Source organism: Phascolarctos cinereus, unplaced genomic scaffold (genome assembly GCF_003287225.1).
Source record: "Phascolarctos cinereus isolate Bilbo 61053 unplaced genomic scaffold, phaCin_HiC Scaffold_726;HRSCAF=1367, whole genome shotgun sequence".
Taxonomy (NCBI): domain Eukaryota; kingdom Metazoa; phylum Chordata; class Mammalia; order Diprotodontia; family Phascolarctidae; genus Phascolarctos; species Phascolarctos cinereus.
In genome coordinates this window covers 114,540,843-114,557,486 of record NW_027556098.1, presented here as the reverse complement: position 1 = coordinate 114,557,486, position 16,644 = coordinate 114,540,843, and the positions used below count along the sequence as shown (strand labels likewise).

The following is a 16,644-nucleotide window of genomic DNA, read 5'->3' as shown; positions in this document are numbered from 1 at the left end:
TTCTTGAGGTCACTGTGGAACTCAGTAGAAATGGGGCCACAGAGATATAATATGTTGAGTTGAGGGACAACTGTAAGGCTAGGTTGGTGAGCTTGGGGGTTAAGGTGGCAAATCCAATAATTTGTTAGCCTTTCCCCCTTAACAATGAAGAAGGATGGAGGAAGAATGGCATTTTTGTCCCAAGAGGTTAGTTCCTTTAGGGAACCTATTGGGGAAGTATGTACTAGGTATCATTGTGAAACTCTCAATAGGGTGAAGATTGTAAGCATATAAAGCAGTCAGTCTTGCCTAGCTATTGTCTGTGCAAGCAGAAAAAAAAACAGGAAGCCAAGAAATTAAATGGAAAAAATGCCAACACATGCTTAACTCAAGGCCTTGGTGGTCAGACACATAACAAAAGGGAAGAGGAAAAAGGTAGGATGGTATAGTCAACCTTTGTCCTTAATCTTGGGACAGCTGTCTTATCTGGCTTCTGGGTCCATGCTAAACAAACCTTGATGTCCCTGGAGAGTTCTGCTGTCCACTCAGGAGTCAGGGCTTTCTTCAGATAATACAGGAGTCAATTCCCAGCAATTTGGCAAATGTGGGAGTAGTCAGAAGGACCTGGTAGGGGCTCTTAGATTCGGGGAGGGGGTGTGAACAGGTGCAGTTTTCTGAATTCAGAAAAGGAGGTGTCCCACTCCTCAAATATTTGTAATATGGAAACAATGACTGACTGATCAGTATAGGGCCAGTTTTAAGATAACACATATGGGTTGCTTGAGATGTGCAATTGTGAGAAAACTCCTTGCATCAGTCTTTGGATCTAGGTTTCTGGTCAGCATAACCTAGGTCCTTGTTTAAAAGTCTCTAAACAGCATGTAGAGATGGTCCAATTTCCCAGCCACACACAGACAGGTTCAAACAATGCAATAAGGTTTTCTCCCAATTCCACAATTAAATAAAGTTTTCTCACAAGACAGAAGTTGCGCTAGACCCATAATTGAATAGATACTAAGGTGGTTCCAGGATCAAGTCACAAGATGGAATCAGTATGGTTCACTCAGTTCCCACTATTAACCACTTGCTTTCCTAATCCCCTCGATTCACTCAATTTACCCCTTTCACCTTATGAGGGAATGGGCAACCCACTCCTTCCATTGGTCACTTATCTATAAGTCAAATTTATAAGGTTTTTCATAAATTCATAATCATAATTACATTATGTCAGGTTACAGATCAAACTACCTAGAGGTCTCACAATGGACTAGTTTTGAGAAGGGAGATTTACACGTCACCAAAGTAACTAAGAAAGCTTAAACACAAACACTGTGAAACAAAAGACCAAGACAATACAATAACGATCATCAATATTAACTAACATCAAGTCTCCTTGTATCCTGGTGATCCATTCTCCATGTCCATTTAATCAGACTAGTTTTGAGTCACAGTTGCATCAGGTAGTCATCTTCTCCCTAGATCTTTCCTCTTGGACAACAGGCTTCAATCTCAGGACAGCTCTGAAGGGAGCTCTGCTTCTCTCGTTCCAAATCTAGAGGTTCCTAGCTAATTCCGGTAGTAACAAGATAATACAATTTAGTACAATCTCTTAAATTTGGTTCTCCAATCTTAAAGCTTCAGAGAATTTCATTTTATATACCATTTGCTGTTTCTAGCTTTACCTAAATCCTATACCTGATTTTTGAATTTTTAAAAAATTCACAAATGTCTAATTGTAAAATGAAATCTTCTGCCTTTTAAAATTATAAGACAAATACTTTATAAGTGGAAAATAATTTCACTCTCCTTATAATTATCAATACAATTTTAAAAGTAAAATCCTTAATCCAATTTTGAGAACCTTATTACTAAGACATACTGAAAGCCTGAATTTCCATGATAGATAGATTTGGAAACCAATCATATATATGCATATACTTTTTAAAGAAAACAGTCTAATCTGGTTGCTTTCTCAAAGTTTACTATTCCATTTAATTAGAAAACTATTACATTACATCCTTTTCTTATTACCTTACTAATCATTCCCCCCTTTAGGAAGATATCACTATATGTTATCATTTGACCACAAATACAGGTTAAAATTGTAAGATTTTCATACTTGCATCCTATTATAGTACCACTGAAAAAGTGGTATTTCACAGTCTTGTTCATAAGGCTTATAGTAGGATAATGCCTGTAATAGTTGGTAAAAAGAGAGACATAGGGGCAGCCAGGTGGCACAGCAGACAGAGCTCCAGCCTTGGAGTCAGGAGGACCTGAGTTCAAATCAGACCTCAGACACAACACTTACTAGCTGTGTTACCCTGAGAAAGTCATTTAACCCCAACTGACTTGCCAAAAAAAAAAAGAGACATAGTTTTAAAAGAAAAATGGACACCAGAATCCATGAAAAGAGGAGACTGAGTATCAGCCTTCAATTGAGCCTTAGACATAAGGACTGATCTCTGAAATAAATCTTATCACCATAATGCTAAAATGTTAAAAAAAAAAGGTATAGAGAAATAGTTGTATGGACTCAGTAGTCTTTTTACAAGCCAGAGATATATCATATTTTCTGGAAGTTTCGGTGAATATTTGTAATGACCTTCCTACATAAATTGTTATACTAAGTCTGCCTGTCTGAACTTAATAGATTCAATTTTCACAAAAAAGAGCTCATTGTACCATGTTTCTAATATGGTAGAGTAAAAGATTTGATGTTTGGTATGGGTATCATTGCAAAGATCCTCCAAAAAACATGATGGATGAAGGGTCTAATCCAGGAACACACACAAGTTGGGTCAGATTTATATCTGGTGTGAGTCCTAGCTCTGACATTTAATAACAGCTCTCAGATTTGTTTATTTTCCATCTGAAAGCAAGCTACTGGGTGACTTTTTTTATTCTATGGGAACATATCTCTGAATACACAATGGGAGTAGGAGGAAAAATAGGATTATCTTTATAGAAATTTGTTTTATTTATAATAACTCAGAATTCTTTATTACAAGAAATAGCTCTCTGGAGGGGAAGTGGAGTGGATGGAGAGGGGAGAATTTAGGCCATAGAAAACAAAATATTTTTAAAAGCGTTATTTTATTTTTAAAAAAAGAAAGAGAGGAGACCGAGGTATTGGGGGCATAATCACAGATGATGAAGTATTAATGTGTTAACACTCACTGGTTCTTTTACAAATTGTGAACACATATCTCTGATGGAACTAGAAGAGTATTTTGGGATTCGCTGTGCTAAAAATTAACCATTTCCTTCCAGAAGGAGTAATAAAGTCCCTGAGAGGGAATTGCGCATTAGAGTGAAGAGATTTCTCTCCCACCCACCTATCTTCTATTGTCACTTTGAAGCAGAGCTAGTACTCTACCAGAAAGAGTCACTGAACTCCACAAGAAACATATAAAAAAAGATTCCTGAAAGATAGGAATAAAGAGATGTAGCCACTTAAGGCTGGAAGCAGTTTCAAGAATCAAGACCCTTGGTAGTATAAAAAGAGAATTTGTTATGGCTCAAGAGAGAAGTATTCCTGGCAATTGACAGTTAATTAGCAAAAAGAAGCAGAACCTGAGAGCCCAGCTGGGCAATCCTCCCACGAGAGATGATACACCCAAGGAGATGTTTCTTGCAGACTCTATGAGGAAGGGGGGAAAAGGTATCGAGACCCTAGAGTCTCAGTGTTGTGATTTACCTTGGCCACACATGTGTTTGACCCTTATCTGGGCCCTGGAAACAAGAGAGGCACTTCTAAAGACAAAGTTGGGGAAAGATGTATCCATCCTAGGGATAGAGATGACCATAGTCCTCTACCCACCCTATAAGTACACTAGGCTAAGCACTGGGAGTAAAAGAAAGGAGAACGTCTTTATTTTTGAGGGCTTACATTCTAAGAGGGGAGACAATTTGCAAACAACTATGCACATATAATATATAGACAGGATAAGTTGGGAGTAGTCTCAGAGGGAAGGCACTAAGGTCAAGGACTGTGAAAGGTTTCTTCCAGAAAGTGGGACTTTAAGTTGTTAAAAAAAAAAAAGCCAGGGAAACCAGGAGGCAGAGGTGAGAGAAGAATTAGTTCCAGACATGGAGGACAGTCAGTGAAATGCTCAGAGTCAAAATGGCCCAAGGGTTACTTGCTTGAGCCTTTCCCAGCTCACTCAGCTGAAGGAATTCTCTTTCTCTTTTATTTAAAGGGCTGGTGAACAAAGAATGGATTTTTTTTACATTTTTTAATAAAGTTTTATTCAAACACAGCCACACCAATTCATTTATGTATTGTCTATGGATGCTTTCAGCTGACAACTGTAGAGATGACTAGTTGTGACAGAAAACCATATGTGGCATCCTCATTGCTTTCCACTGTTACTCATGGCTCATGGCACAGTTATAACTTGATAGCATTTTGAGAGCCACCTTCAATCCACCTGCCATAATGATTTATTTAATTTTTTTCTCAATGCATAACTGTCATGTCAAAATAAGAAAAGTAGAGGGGGAAAGTTTTATTATGATTTTTTGAGCTAAGGGCCAGAATTAATTTTTTTTTTCTGAGTGAAAACTGTCCTTAATCACTGTTATCAAACACTGAATGGCTTTGGAAGTTAGTTTTTGCTGTAGTCCTGATAATATTTCTTAATGAATTCAACCTAAAATTACAAGGCAAAATAGCACTTGGATATATGTGAAATTATTCTATAGTAAAGTTAATTTGATGGCAAATAATATCAAACTACATTATCTACTTCCCTTGCTATCAAAAGCCTAAACTAGAAGTGATATTTCCATTCCCACACAAATTTTCAGCAGATATATTTTTCAAGCTCCAACTAGACTTCTAGCAATGTCTTTTCAGACCTTGGTGTAAGTGCAAAAGAAATTTCCATATTTCAAAACTCATTTATCTGTGCAATTGAGAAGCTTCCATCCAACATTCAATTGGAAGTGATTGATCTGCAGTGTGATTCTAAAAGGCAAACATCAAGAGAAGAATCTAATAAAATTGTATAAGTGCCTTCTAAACAATGAATATGCTCAAATAAAATCAAATATAAAATATATGAAATTCTATTACAAATCAGCATTGGCAAATAAAAATCTGTAATCAATTTTGATGATCAGGAACACTAATGTTGAACCCTAAAGAAAAGTGAAATGTTATCTGGAAAAAAAAGAATTCCCCCCCAAATTCTTCTTATTAGTAGAACTACTTTACCAAAAAAAAGTACTCATTATTATCATTATAGTTTGAGTTTTGCCAATATAAATTTATGGAAACTTGTTTTCTCTTTTGTTATATAAAAACCTCCACAATATTCTCAATTTTGCCTCTTGGCCTGTAAAACCTAAAATATTTACTATCAGGCCTTTTACAGAAAAAGTTTGTTAGCCCCTTCTTTATCATATAGTTATTTGTGTAGGGCTTTTCACACTTATTAGATTGTAAGTTCCTTGAAAGCAGAGTCTATTTTCTATCTGTCTTTGAATCCTTCCAGATGAATGCCTAACACCAGGCCTGGAACATGGGAGACATTTAATCTATGTTTGTTGAATTTTGAATTGAACTATCAGATGTTGGGTAAGAAGTCAATGGATGATCTCTAAGGCCAGAAAGCAACATCCCACCTGCCTTAAGAAACAGATATTTTGGGGCAGCTAGGTGGCACAGTGGATAGAGTGGACAGAACTCAGGAGGACCTCAGTTCAAATCTGGCCTCAGACCAAACACTTGACACTTACTAGCTGTGTGACCCTGGGCAAGTCATTTAACCCCAACTGCCTAAAAAAAATAAAGAAAGAAAGAAAGAAACAGATATTTCTCAGTCCAATTAGCTAATATGTAACATGGGCACAGAAATGTATAGATCCCAAATTCACTATTATTTCCTAAAGGCAATTTTAGATATTTCAATTTTCATTTAAAAACTCTACCATTGTTCTGGGAGCCAAGATAGCAAAGTAAGCAATAAGTCACTCTCATTCTTCCTTATTGACCTTGAAAAGCCTAGAAAATACTGCCCCAGGAAAAATCCTGGAACAGTGGAGCCATCAGAAAGATGGGGAACAACAGTTTTTTAGCTCATCAGGCTAGGAGGATTAACAGGAAAGGTCCCTCTTGCTGTGGCCAAAGGGGACCAATATAGGATGGTAGGTATCCCAGCAAGCCAGCAGCAAGCCCCACCTTAGCATACCAGTGGGAGATCGTGAGACCCAGGGTGGTGGAGTGGGCAAGCACCAACACCAGGACCCCCATGTGCATTAACACAGCCAGGAGAACTGGCAGACATCGGCACAGAGAACTACCACTTACGCGGCTGATGTCATCCACCAGCAGCTGAGCCCAACAATGCTGTAGTGCAGCCCCAGGTGAGGAGGTGACCTCCAGCAGCCAGACCACCCCGCCCACACACCCCACCCAGCAAGCGTCAGTGTAACCCCAGGGAAACACAGAAAAACCCCACCTGGCCTCGGCACACACCAGCCACCACCACCAGCTCCAGCTCAGCAACAGGTAAGCTATAGTCTCTATAGCCTCCAGCTTCTAGAACCTGAGGACCCAGCACACAAAGCCAGTAAGAAGGACCCTATCCTACAGCATAAGAATCATGGGACAATCCTATCTGTGCCCCAGAAGCAGAGATCAACTTTGAAAGCCATGAAAAAGGCAAATACCATCAGCAAAAAGCAACATAGAAAAACAAAGACCATAGATTCTTACTATGAGAACAGGGAGGATCAAAATATAAATTCAGAAGAGAACAGCATTGCCAATATGTCCAGATCTGAAACCTCAAAGAGGAATATGAACTGGTCTCAAGCCCAAGCAGCCTTCTTGGAAAAGCTCAAGAAGGCTTTTAAAAGTCAAATTGGAGAGGTAAAAGAAAAACTGAATAATTCCTTTAAAAATACAATTGATAAGATTAAAAAAAAAGTTAACTGAAGAAAACAACTGCTTAAAAAGTAGAACTGGCCAAATGGAAAGGAGGTACAAAAGGTAATTGCCGAAAACAATTCATTAAAAATTAGAATGGAGCAAGTGAAAGGTAATGACTCTATGAGACATCAAGAATCAATCAAACAAAATCAAAAGAAAGAAAAATAGAAGAAAATGTAAAATACCTCATTGGGAAAAAAAATTGACCTGGAAAATACATCCAGAAGAGATAATTTAAGAATTATTAGTCTACCTGAAATCCATGATAGAAAAAAGAGCCTCGACAGCATCTTTCAAGAAATTATCAAGGACTGTTAGAATACAAATCATTCTCGAATTGATAAATGGTCAAAGGATATGAACAGGCAGTTTTCAGATGAAGAAAGTGAAGCCATCTATAGTCATATGAAAAAATGCTCTAAATCACTATTGATTAGAGAAATGCAAATCAAAATGACTCTGAGGTACCACATCACACTTATCAGATTGGCCAACATGACAAAACAGGAAAATGATAAATGTTGGAGAAGATGTGGGAAAATTGGAACACTAATGCATTGTTGGTGAAGTTGTGAAATGATACAACCATTTTGGAGAACAATTTGGAACTGTGCCCAAAGGGCTATAAAAATGTTCATACCCTTTGACCCAGCAATAGCACTTCTAGGGCTATATCCCAAAGAGATCATACAAATGAGAAAATGACCCATATGTACAAAAATATTTACAGCAGCTCTTTTTTGTGGTAGCAAAGAAGTGGAAATTGAGAGGATGCCTGTCAGTTGGGGAATGGCTGAACAGGTTGTGGTATATGAATGTAATGGAATACTATCATGCTATAAGAAATGATGAGCAGGTAGACTTCAGAAAAACCTGGAAAGACTTGTATGGACTGATGCTGAGTGAAGTGAGCAGAACCAGGGGAACATTGTACACAGTAACAGCTACATTGTGCGATGACTAACTTTGATAGACTTAGCTTTTCTCAGCAATGCAAGGATCTAAGACAATTCCAAAAGACTCATGAAGGAAAATGCTATTCACATCCAGAGAAAGATCTGTGGAGTTTGAATGCACATCAAAGCATACTATTTGCTCTTTTTTTCCCTTCTGTTTTGTTTTGTTTCCTCTTTCTTGTGGTTCCTCCTATTGGTTCTAATTCTTGCTTACAACATGACTAAAGTGAAAGTATGTTTAATACGAATGTATATATAAAGCCTATATCAGAGTGCACACCATCTTGGGGAAGAAGGGAGCAAGGGATGGGGAGGAAATTTTAAAACTCAAAAGCTTATGGAAGTGATTGTTGGAAACAAAAATAAATTAATTAATAAAAGAAAAGAAAAGAAAAAATGCAGAAAAAAGAAATTATCAAGGAAAACTGCCCTGAGGTCCTAGAACAAGAGGGTAAAATAGTCATCAAAAGAATTCACTGGTCACTTCCTGAAAGAGATCTCAAAATGAAAACCCCAAGGAATATTGTAGCCAAATTCTACAATTATCACGTCGAGGAGAAAATACTGCAAGCAGCCAGAAAGAAACAATTAAAATATCATGGAACCAGTCAGGATTAAGTAGGACTTTGCAACTTCTACATTAAAAGATCAGAGGTCTTGGAATATGATATTCCATAAAGCAAAGGAGCTTAGATTACAACTAAGGATCAATAACCCAGTGAAATTGAACATAATCTTTCAGGCAAAGAGATGGATATTCAATGAAATAGGGAACTTTCAGACCTTCCTAATGGAAAGACCAGAGCTCAATGGAAAATTTGACCTTCAAATACAAGACTCAAGAGAGGCATAGAAAGGTAAACAAGAAAGAAAAAAAAACATGTTACTCAATAAGGATGTTTACATCATTACATGGGAAGATGATACCTATATCTCTTGAGAACTGTATCTTTATTATGATATTTAAAAGGAATATACATAGACAGAGGGTGTGGGTGTAAATTGACTTTGAGTGATAATTAAAAATCTAATTAAGGGGAGAAAAGGAATTGTTCTGGGAGAAGAGGAAAGAGAAGGCAGAAAAAAGTAAATAATATCACATGAAGAGGCACAAAGACATATTACAGTAGAGGAAAAGAAGGGAAGGAGATGAGCATTGTTTGAACCTTACTCTCATCAGATTTAGCTCAAGGAGGGAATAACATATTCAGTTAGGTATAGAAATCTAACTTGCCATATAATCAGTAGGAGGGGAAAGGGGAAAGCAAAGGGAGTGGGCTGATAGAAGGGAGGGAAGATTAAGGGAGGTAGTGGTCAAAAGCAAAACTCTTTTGAAGAAGGAAAGGAATAAAGGAGAAAGAAAAACATAAATGGGGGGAAGGATAGAGAGAAAAACACAGATAGTACTCATAACCATAAATGTGAATGGGATGAACTCTCCCATAAAACGGAAGCAGATAGCAGAATGGATTAAAAACTATACCCCTACAATATGTTGTTTACAAGAAACACATTTGAAAAAGAGGGATATACACAGGGTAAAGGCAAAAGGCTGGAGTAGAATATATTATACTTCAGCTGAAGTAAAAAAAAAAAGCAAGTGTAGCAATCCTGATCTCAGACAAAGCAAAAGCAAAAATAGATCTAATTAAAAGAGATAAGGAAGGAAACTACATACTGCTAAAAGGCACCATAGACAATGAAGTGATATTATTACCAAACACATATGCACCAATTGGTATAGCATCCAAATTCTTGGAGGAGAAGTTCAGGGAGCTACAGGAAGAAACAGACAGAAAAATTATACTAGTGGGGGACTTCAACCTCCCCCTCTCTGAACTAGATAAATCTAACCACAAAATAAACACAAAAGAAGTTAAAGAGGTGAATAGAATTTTAGAAAAGTTGGATATCATAGACCTCTGGAGAAAATTGAATGGGAATAGAAAGGAATGTATCTTTTTCTTGGCAGTACATGGCACCTACACAAAAATTGACCTTGTGCTAGGGCATAAAAACCTCACAATCCAATGCAGAAAGGCAGAAATATTAAATGCATCCTTTTCATATCATGATGCAATAAAAATTGTATGTAATAAACGGCCATAGAAAGACAGGCTAAAAATTAATTGGAAGCTAAATAATCTAATCCAAAAGAATGAGTGGGTCAAACAACAAATCATAGAAACAATCAATAACTTCATCCAAGAGAATGACAATAATGAGACAACATACCAAAACTTATGGGATGCAGTGAAAGCAGTTCTTAGAAGAAATTTTATATCTCTAAATTCTTACGTGAATAAAAGAAACAAAGAGGGAATCAATAAATTGGGCATGCAACTAAAAAAGCTAGAAAAAGAACAAATTAAAAATCCCCAATTAAATACCAGATTAGAAATACTGAAAACCAAGGGAGAGATTAATAAAATTGAAATTAGGAAAACTATTGAACTAATAAATAAAACTAGCAGCTGGTTTCATGGAAAAAAAACCAAAAAATAGATAAACCTTTGGTTAATTTGATTAAACAAAAAAGAAAGAAAACTAAAATATCAGTATCAAAAATGAAAAGGGTGAATTCACCACCAATGAAGAGGAAATTAAAACAATAATTAGGAGCTATTTTGCTCAACTGTATAACAATGAATTTGATAATCTTAGTGAAATAGATAAATATTTACAAAAATATAAACTGTCCAGATTAACAAAAGAGGAAGTAAAATACTTAAATAACTACATCTCAGAAAAAGAAATTGAACAAGCCATCAATGACTTCCCTAGGAAAAAAATCTCCATGGTTAGATGGATTTACAAGTGAATTCTATCAAACATTTAAAGGACAACTAATTTCAATACTGTAAATATGGGAAAATAGGTGAGGAAGGAGTCCTACCAAATACTTTTTATGATACATATATGGTACTGATACCTAAACCAGGAAGAGTCAAAACAGAAAAGGAAAATTATAGATCAATTTCCCTAATGAATATGGATGCAAAATATTTTAAATAAAATATTAGCAAAGAGATTACAGCAACTTTTCAAGAGAATAATACATTATGACCAGGTAGGATTCAGACCAGGTAGGATTCATACCAGGAATGCAGGGTTGGTTCAATATTAGGAAAATTATTAGCATAATTGATCATATCAACAATAAAACTAACAGAAACCATGTGATTATCTCAATATATTCAGAAAAGGCTTTTGACAAAATGCAACACCCATTCCTCTTAAAACCACTAGAGAGCATAGGAATCAATAGAGTCTTCTAATTAAAATGATAAGTAGCATCTACCTGAAACCATCAGCAAGCATTATATGTAATGGAGATAAGCTAGAAGCATTTCTAATAAGATCTGGGGTAAAAAAAAAAAGGATGTTCATTATCACTGCTGTTATTCAATATGGTACTAGAAATGTTAGCTTTATCAATAAGAGAAGAAAAAGAAACTGAAGGAATGAGAATAGGCAAAGAAAAAGCCAAGCTATCACTATTTGCAGATAATATACTTAGAGAATCAACTAAAAAACTACTTGAAAAAAATAAACAAATTTAGCCAAGTTGCAGGATATAAAATAAGCCCACATAAATCATTGGCATTTCTATATATTACTAAATATGAGCAAGAAAAATAAAATTCTATTTAAATTTACTGTAGAGATTATAAAATATTTGGGAGTCTACCTATGAAAACAAACTCAGAAACCATATGAACACAATTACAAAACACATTTCATACAAATAAAGTCACATCTAAATAATTGGAAAAAACATCAGTTGCTCATGGGTAGGCTGAGCTAATATAATAAAAATGACAATTCTACCTAAATTAATTTATTTATTCAGTGCCATACCAATCAAACTACCAAAAATTTATTTTATAGAGCTAGAAAAAATAATAACAAAATTCATCTGGAAGAACAAAAGGTCCAGAATATCAAGGGAACTAATGAAAAGAAGTACTAAGTAAGGTGACCTAGCCATACCAGATCTTAAATTGTGTTATAAAGCAGCAATCTTCAAAACTGCTTGGTACTGGCTGAGAAATAGAGTGGTGGATCAGTGGAAAAGATTAAGTATGCAAGGCACAGTAGTCAATGACTATAGTAATCTGCTATTTGATAAACCCAAAGACCCCAGCTTCTGGAATAAGAACTTGGTATTTGACAAAAACTGCTGGGAAAACTGGAAAAGAGTGTGGCAGAAACTGGGCATAGACCAACATCTTACACCATATGCCAAAATAAACTTAGAATGGATATACGATTTAGATATAAAGGTTGACACTAGGAGAGCAAGGGATAGCTTACCTATCAGATTTATGGAGAACAGAAGAATTTATGACCAAACAAGAGATAGAGAACATTATGCAATGCAAAATGGATAATTTTGATTATATTAAATTGAAATTTTTTTTTGTACAAACAGAGCCAATGCAACCAAGATTAGGAGGGAAGCAGAAAATTGGGAAAGAATTTTTACAACCAGTGTCCCTGATAAAGGCTTCATTTCCAAACTATATAGAAAACTGAGTCAAATTTGTAAGAATACAAGTCATTCTCCAATTGATAAATGGTCAAAGTATGTGAACAGGCAGTTTTCAGATGAAAAAATTAAAGCTATCTTTAATCATATGAAAAAATGCTCTAAATAGCTATTGATTGGAGAAATGCAAATCTAACACCTTTTAGGTACCACATAACACCTATCAGATTGGCTAACATGACAAAACAGGAAAATTATAAATGCTGGAGAAGATGTGGGAAAATTGGAACACTAATGCATTGTTGGTGGGTTGCAAAATGATCCAACCAAGAGCAATTTGGAATTATACTCAAAGGGCCATAAAAATGTGCATACCCTTTGATCCAGCAATATCACTACTAAGTCTGTATCCCAAAGAGATCATAAAAATAGAGAAAGACCCCACATGTACAAAAATATTTATAGCAGCTCTTTTTGTAGTGGCAAAGAATTGGAAATTGAGAGGATGCCCATCAATTGGAGAATGGCTGAACAAATTGTGGTATGTGAATGTAATGGAGTACTACTGTGCTATACGAAATGATGAGCAGACAGACATCAGAAAAACCTGGAAAGACTTATATGAACTGATGCTGAATGAATTGAGCAGAATAAGGAGAACACTGTACACAGTAATAGCCACATTTTGTGATGACTAACTTTGATAGACTTAGCTCTTCTCAGCAATGCAAGGACAGAAGACAACTCCGAAAGACTCATGAAGGAAAATGTTAACCACATCCAGAGAAAGAAGTATGGAGTCTGAATACAGATCAAAGCATACTATTTGTTCTCTCTTTTTTTGTTTTGTTTTGTTTTTTTCTTTCTTGTGGTTCCTTATATATGTTCTAATTCTTCTAATTAAAACATGATTTATGTAAAAATGTGTTTAATAAGAAAGTATATGCAGAGCTTATATCAGATTGCATGCTGTCTTGGGGAGGGGAGAGGAAAGGGAGGTAGAGAAAATTTAAAACTCAAAAGCTTATGTAAGTGAATGTTGAAAACTAAAAATTAATTAATTTTTTAAAAAATAAAATAAAATCTACCATTTACTATTGAGCTTAAGGGCTTAGCTTTGGCGCTTTGGTGTAACAGTTTTCCATTTTTTCTACCACAACCTAGGATATAGTCATAATTGTTTTATTTTTTCTTTGCAGATATAAAGGAATTTATTGCTATTTGTGCCCAGAACCACAGAATGGGAAAACTTAAGATTTCTGTAGCACCTCTAGATGTGACAAGAGCCGTTCTAGTGGAAGGGGTATCCCCAGCTGTTAATGAATATAACATTACTCTTTTCTTTGAAAAACCCAAACAGAGGGGGACCCTTAACCAGGGTCCAATATTTTCTGAAGAATAATTCAGCCCTGATTCAGTTCTGTACATGCAAAGGTAATTATATCTATTGCTTATTTCATCTTGTGTTTTTAAAAGTGCTTCTGTCTTTATCATAGGTTCTAGAAATTCATAAGATCATAGATCTGGAAGTGAACCAGTCCTCAGCCACCATCTAGTTTAATGCCTTCATTTTAAATATAAGGAAAGTATGACTCAGTGAGGTTAAGTGATTTGCCCAAGGTCACAAAGACAGTACTTGTCAGAAGTAGGGTTTGAACCCAGACCCTTAAACTACAGAGTCGATGCTCTTTTCACTTGATCATAATAGCTCATGTTAATATTACCCTTTATGGGGGCAGCTAGGTGGTGCAGTAGATAGAGCGCCAGCCTTGAAGTCAGGTGGACCTGAGTTCAAATCTGGCCTCAGACCAAATACTTGACACTTACTAGCTGTATGACCCTGGCAAGTCACTTAACTCCCAATTGCCTAAAAAAAACCCCAAATATTACCCTTTATGGTTGCTATGGCATCTGTACCTCACAATAATCCTATAAGGTGACTACTTAGATATTTAAGCATATTTCTATGATTTCACTAGAGCAGAGAACATCTAGGGTCTAACATACAAGAAATGCCTTAGCAAGATCAAAAGTACTAAAACTTCTCAGTAGTTCATTGTTATCAATTTCCCTGGCATCTATCTAGGGAACATCCATCTATTGGATGTTGCAGAAATACATAGAAAGTTGAGATTTGTCTCAGACTACATCAACACTACTTCCCCTGAGGGGAAGAGAAGAACCAATAGTGATACATCACCTGCATGCCCACCCTGTAAGCCTATATTAATGATAGCTAGGTGTTCCAGTGGATGGACTACTGGGCCTGGAGTCTTCAGGAAGACTCATCCTTCTGAGTTCAAATCTGGCGTCTAAGACTTCCTAGCTGTGTGACCCTGAGCAAGTCACTTAACCCTATTTACCTCAGTTTTCTCATCTATAAAATGAGTTGGAGAAAGAAATGGCAAACCACTTCAGTGTCTTTAGGCCAAGAAAACCCCAAATGGGGTCACAAAAAGTTGGACACAACTGAAATGACTTAACAACAGCAGCAGCAAATATACAACAGTGAACTCATGAATAAAGCATTTATTAACCTTTGGTATGTGCAAAGCACTATTCTAAGTGCTGGGCACACAAATAGAAAAGTAAGAAGGTCCCTGTTCAAGGAGCTCACAATCAAATGGGGAGAAAACACATATAGAAAGTTTCAGCTACAAGTCAGGTGGAGAAGTCTCATGGTGCTTAACGTGTAGCCACAAAACAGATATTAATTTCTCTTCTTTAATACCATTTCAGTGATTTTAAAAAATCAGTTTCTGTTATCAAGCCATTTGATGATACCAAGGACTTTGGGGGTAAGAACCTTCTTTTCTAGGTCTTCAGTAGTTGTGACTGTCACCCCCTGCAGGAACAGTTGCCAGGAAGTATCTTCACAAGTTGGTTCCCGGGATGATGACTGAGGGCACTGAGTTAGACTGGAGGCAAGACTAATTCCAAGGCTGCTGGGTTCAGGGTCCTAGGCTTTCTCCATCAAGGTCTGTGGAGATAGTGTTCAAGGTGGTAATGGTGGTTTAACTTGCCTGGCACATACTGACTCCTATCTCTCCCTCAGGGTGCCTTGTATAAAATGAACACTAATCAATTTGGATTTAAAGTGGAAGTGAAGGCAAGATTTTCTTTCTGCAAAGAAGACAACTTCTTTGATATTCCATCATGCTCCTGGCCTGGCCTGGCCTGCCTGCAGGGGAAAGAGAGGAACGTGATTTCATTCTATCAGCTTCCTCTTCATTCTCCTCATATGAGGTACCTAACACCCTGAGAGGAAACTGCCCTCATACCAAACCCCTAGGGATGTTAACAAACTATCTGAGCTTCTTTCTCAATGATTAATAAACTCCCACCCAGTCATACTTTCCCCTTCTCAGTGATTTTGTACCTCCAGTTATTATTATTCCAACCCCATTCTCCATCCTCCACTGTTCACTAGCTTCTTGACATTCCCTTCAAACCACCTTCACCAATGTTTGGCTCTAAAGCTACCATCCCTTCCATTGGAATGCCTGTTCCATAGGTAAGGTACTAGTTTTTATCTTAAGCCTTTTCCTTTTTCACTTCTTTTCACACCCACTGAGAATAAGCTCCTTCCTGGTATCACAGCCTCTCTGATCACCCTTTCTGGCACTGATGGCGATTTTGCTTATTCTCCCTGAAGTATTAGTGGAGGTGGGAGAGTTGGGATACTCCTTGCTCCCCATTGCCATTTCTAGAGTCTCTCTCTACCACATTAGTCTCCTTCTCTGAAATACACCCAATCTGCATCTATCACTCAATCAAAATTCTGATAGCTGTTGTCTAACAACCTCCAGGACACTTCCCTTCTTTCCTCAATGTATTTAAGGCCTAGATAAAAGTCTTTGTCTTCACCACCTCTTGGTTTCATATTAGGAGATAGCAATATGCACATCGATAATCTTTCAAACACTCTAATCTCCCAGATCCTCAACATACTCATTTCCCATAATTGACTCCTCTGCCTCACCTCAGCTACAAACAGAGATGGACATACCATTGATCTTGTCATTACCCACAAATGCACCACTTCCATGTTCATAAACTGTCATATTACCTTACCTGTTCTCCTTCTGCTTTGCAATCTCAAACCCTATTATTCATCCTTGCCATGACCTCCAATCCTTTGACACTTCAATTGTTTTCCTGGCCATCGCCCCTGCACTGTCTGTACTCTCCTCCCTTCCCCATCTTGATATCTTGGTGAACCAATTAAACTCTACACTGTTTTCTTCTCTTGAGTCCCTTGACCCCTTATCCTATCA

The 16,644-nt window shown here is 36.8% G+C and overlaps 1 pseudogene; it reads left to right on the top strand.

The window, feature by feature from the left end:
- Nucleotides 1-4,071: 4,071 nt before the first annotated feature.
- The window catches only part of LOC110208032 (protein mono-ADP-ribosyltransferase PARP14-like), a 38,669-nt pseudogene continuing 26,096 nt past the window's right edge, over nucleotides 4,072-16,644 (top strand).